Genomic DNA, 5,000 nt, shown 5'->3' on the forward strand with positions numbered 1-5,000 from the left:
ACCAGTTCCCAGAAGGCAGCTTGATAGTGCAGATGGCAGAACAAGTGCAGCGTAATCGAGTGGTCATGGGTTCGAATCCCCTTCAAGACTGGATTTTTATGGGCTTCTTTGCAGCTACTCAAGTTGTTTTGTATTTCAGCCTGTAAAGAGAATTTTTGTTTGGAAATCATATTTTGTTTACAGTATAGAACAGTATATAGTTGTTTATAGTTGTAGAAGCGTTGGAACTTGACCAAGCGTCAAGGGATGAAGTAGTTTAGTGTTATGACATAGTTGATTATTGAAAATTTTCTGCGCTGATTGGTTGCCCAGGTGATTATTACGCGAAAAAATGGCTGCAAGCCGTTTTGTCGAGGTGACAGACGGAGGAATTAATTGTTTTAATGAAAATGCATATTTTTCAAAGAATCACTTATGTAATTATACTGAACCAGTTATTCACCTCAGGCTCGGTGAATGATTGTTAATTATCAACTCAAATCTAAAATCGCTGAATCATGGGAGAGATATCTAGATAAACTGAGAATTATTTATTGAAATAAATGGGGTAAGTACATCAGTAAATATCGCGATTGATATCTGGTGTTAATGAAAATGAAAGATTAATGATAACAACAATAATAAAGCATAGAGGTCCCCCAATAAATTTTCTGGAGCAGATTCACAGCTACCTTCAAACTTCCAAATTGTAAAGGCGGCTATGAATCCACTCCAGAGAACTCCTTTTAACTTTGCAGGGAGTTTCATCTTAGCTTGTTAATCACTTTCCTGAAATAAAAATTCGGAGTGTCAGTCACCGTTTTTGGGATATAAGGGTTTAAAGACAAACTATAGGGCATTTTTAGGAGTGTCTTGTTATGGAATAGGTGTTTGGTGTTAGTGTTTCATACGGAACCAAAACGTTGCCGTTACATGGAACAGTTGGGTAGATTCAGTCCCTCAAAATGGTACAGTTTGTTGAAACTGTTAAAACTGGTTCGAGCCTCGTTATAATGCAAGAAATAGGTTGTTTCATCAGCTTTCATTTTTCAGGGTCAGGGAGTGATAGCGGCTACAGTAATGCGGACTAGATAACTTTGCTTAAGCTCAACTGGATCCATTTAACAATCTTTCTCGGTGAATTTAATGCCTAAGAAGATAATTAATAAATCTCCAGGCTAATAAAAGGTTGGAGTAAATAATTGATACGATGGAAATGTTGTCTTTGATTAATTAACGGTCTGTCTTGGCAATTCAAGTTGAAAATAATTTGAGGTCCAGAACTGACATTGGAAGCCACATGCATGTTCCAGCACTCGGCAAAGTCCCTTTTTGACTTATGGCTGTTTATGCATAGGTGGCTTCATACACCGGAAGCCTTTTTAGAGACATCACTGCCAAGCCACCCACTTCTGCTGAAGAGAACAGGACACCCACAACACCGGGGACTCCATCCCCTACTCTTTTCGAATAGTGTGTGGGTTCTTTAACCTCTCACAGGGAACTTATGAATAAAGAATATAATTTTGAGACGGGGCCTGCGGTTTAAAGTCCTTATCCAAGAAGACATTTGCAGATATAGTTACAAAGGAAGCATTTCTTCTCAGTTATTTTACGATCCTGAGTGTTGATCCGGTCAGGGTTCGAACCCGCGACCTCCCGCATGACAGCACGTTACTCAACCAACTGAGCAACCGGTGCGCGGTTGCTAAAAATAAAGTGATCGGTGAATTATACGAGACACGGGTAACACCAAACCCCCACAAACCGGAAAAATGAACCTGACATGTAGAATTAGCAATATGGACTGGGGAATTCAGAACCGGGAATCCACGATACTTAACATTCACTGTTAACCAGTTGGCAGATCATTTGATTAACACTGAAGCCCTTGTCAAACTACCAGTAATTACTTTAGAAGATTGCCCTTGCAATTCTGGATAATTAAGATAGCTAAAACGGGATATTAAACCGATACTAGGGACCTTAAGCAACTGAGGACGACGACGACGATGACGGCTAAGAGAACTCCTCATAACAAAAGGTTTAATGAGCAAAAACAATAGCTCTGCACGCCCCGCGCGTGCCTTTCACATTTTGATACATTTCTTTGCCGTTCTCGTCTTGACAACGACGTGAAATTATCAAATTTGAGGTAATGTGGAGGACGCGAGCACCTGATGATGAATTTTGAAATTTCTCTTTAAATATCCACACCGGTCTCACCAATTTTATTTTCAGAATTTTGACTCGCACTTTCCAAACCGAGCGACACGGAGTAATCGAAAAATCACTACAGTAAAGAGAAATGGTATTTTTAGACTGCGTTCTCGTCCTTGCTCAAGGTCCCTATTATAGTCATCTGGTAAACTTTAAACTTTCGAGGGCAACCCACGTCATATGTGTCACACACACAAAAATGGGAAAACCTTCTGGCGAGTAAGGATTTCTTCTTTGATCAATTGACATTCCCACAGCAAAGTAATTCACAGGCAGAACATGTTACTTCGGTTCGGTTGCTGTTGAATACTAGGGAGCTCTAGGAAAAGAAAGCTTTAGCAAAGACAACGGCGACGGCAATGAAAACGTCACAAATTTGCATATTTAGTGGGCAAAAACAATGGCTTTGCACGCCCTGCACGTGCGTTTTTCACTTTTGTTAATTTCTTTGCCGTCGTCAGCAAAACAACCGGGAGCTTAAGCAACGACAACGGCAACGGCAACGAGAACGTCAGGAATTCGCATATTTAGTGGGTAAAAACAATAGCTTTGCACGCCCTGCACGTGCGTTTTTCACTTTTGTCCATTTCGTTGCCGTCGTCAGCAAAACAACAACGTGAAATAGCCAAGTTTTTGTTTTTATGAAGAACGTCAGCACTTGAGGATAAATTTTCATTTTCTCTCCTAAAATGGAGTGGCGTTCCGACTGGTGTCATCTTTGAAGAAATACCACACCCTTGTCATATTAAAAACGTTGAAATAGCCACGAAGCGATTAAAACAACGCAAATTTATATTTTGAGATGACGTTCTCGTTGCCATTGCCGTTGTCGTTGCTTAAGCTCCCTAACAACGTGAAATAGCGAACTTTGAGGTTTTATGAAGAACGTCAGCACTTGAAGATAAATTTTAATTTTCTCCCCTAAATTAAGCGCCGCTCATAAGGATTTCATTCCTGAGGAACTGCCACACCTTAGTCATATTAAAAAAACTTGGAATAGTTGTGAAGTGATTACAATAATGAGAATTTATGTTTTGAGATGACGTTCTCGTTGCCGTTCCCGTCGTCTTTGCTAAAGCTTCCTACTAATTGACAAGGGGCAATGAAACGACAGAACAGAACAACAACAGTAGGTTAATTAAAAATCTCGACCCAGAAGCAAGAGACAACTCAGTTGGCTGTTTACCAGTCCAGCGGAGAAGTTGTACCAGGGACTACCAGGATCAAATTAAACGAGTGGTCAGAATGGGTCCTTAAGGCAAACGCGCCCTAACTAATCACTTTTCCGCACTGCCTCGTAGACAGAAAGACAGTTGATATGAATGACGATTAATTTGAAATATCTTGTTGAAGGAAATGTGACCAAAACACGAACTTTTCCATTTCGTGCATCTCGAAATAATCACCAAGTCATTACTTCCTCCAAATAATGAAATTATTGTCCTCTCGATCTGCCAAAAAAAAAAAAAAAATCTGAACAACAACTAAATGACAGCGCGCAAGATATCTCTTTCTTTTAGAACTAAGTATATTATATGTAGATATTGATGAAATTGTAAAATATTCCTTTTTATAAATAAAAGAACAAATTCTACATCTACATCTATTTAATTAATTTGCAAAATCCTATAAGGACATCTAGCAAATTAAGCATCTCTTAACCGCGCGGGGTGACGAATTTTATCTTTTCCATGTGAGAATATTGGTGTCGTCATGGTAACTAAGACGACTAGCCAACCACAACGAAAATAGAGGCAGAGAAGAGAGACCCTGGGAACGAGGTTGCAAATCCTTATGTTCTGCGGCGCCTGTGTGCAGAAAGTGCTACCTTTGTGACAACCTTTGTGACTTCATCTGCAAAATCCAGTCTTCTCGGACTAAGAGTATTAGCCGTGGGCCTCGCTTGTATGCAGTCACCCCGCCTCAGAGGGGAGAGACTGGCTGTACAGAGGGTACCGTAGGCCCCTATCAGCCTCTGTAGGCCATCAGGAACGTGCACACTGTTAATACGCGACCCCTAAAAAAGGTTGCTTAATTTAATACATGTACAGCCTTCAGTTTTGCGCTGCCCAAGAAGGTATGATCCCCAGTTCACATGCACTATTCGTCCTTTTCCTCATTCCAAAAATACTCACATAAAATTCAAATATGTTACGGTGGCCTCGTCTTCCTCCTTCGCCAATTTCAAAGGTCGGAAAAACGTAGTTTGCGTGAAGCATTCGGGATATGGGCACGCTTGTCACACCAACAGTGCATCCGACAGTTAATTAAAGAAGAGTTTCCTTTTCATTGGGTTTTAGCCAGATTTTACCACTAAGCAACCAACCGGAGGGCTGATTCGAAGGGCGTTTGTTGATGTCATTCATTTTGATGGAAAGAGTGACTTTGATATGATATCTGACATCTCCGGTATTTTTTGACATTTTCCTAGGAGGTTTACACCTATCGTGTTTCGTTTGGTAAGAAGGAATTTGCCAAACGTTTCAAGATTTGGACAGAGACCTTCAAATTAAAATTCTACATTTTGTGATTTCGTTTTATCAAGATAAACACATCGTTCATTCAGTGAATGAGGTGAGTGAGATTCGCGTGACTTTACAATGTACGATTCCGCGAGGAATGTACGTACAGTGCTTATAGTTTTACGTTCGCTTTTAGGAGATTATCGCCACATCAGGGCCTTTGTCTCCTCGCTGGTAAACGTTTAACACACCGAATAATCTTGCGGGAGTGAAAGTTGTCCAAAAGGTAAGAAAGGCATTTGATGGACAAGAATTAATAAACAGAAGCTCATGCTCTAA

At 40.3% G+C, this 5,000-nt stretch overlaps 1 protein-coding gene across 2 annotated transcripts in view; it reads left to right on the forward strand.

The window, feature by feature from the left end:
• Positions 1–4,628: 4,628 nt before the first annotated feature.
• Positions 4,629–5,000, forward strand: part of LOC138060628 (protein NLRC3-like) — a 23,230-nt gene continuing 22,858 nt past the window's right edge. Inside the window, exons 1-2 of one of the 2 annotated variants that reach the window (XM_068906466.1) lie at positions 4,629–4,773; positions 4,858–4,947. The gene's annotated coding sequence lies outside the window, so the exon portion shown is untranslated. The remainder of the gene's footprint in view (positions 4,774–4,857; positions 4,948–5,000) is intronic. The other variant, XM_068906467.1, reaches the window with a different exon arrangement.

Source organism: Montipora capricornis, chromosome 8 (genome assembly GCF_036669925.1).
Source record: "Montipora capricornis isolate CH-2021 chromosome 8, ASM3666992v2, whole genome shotgun sequence".
NCBI classification, from domain to species: Eukaryota; Metazoa; Cnidaria; class Anthozoa; order Scleractinia; family Acroporidae; genus Montipora; species Montipora capricornis.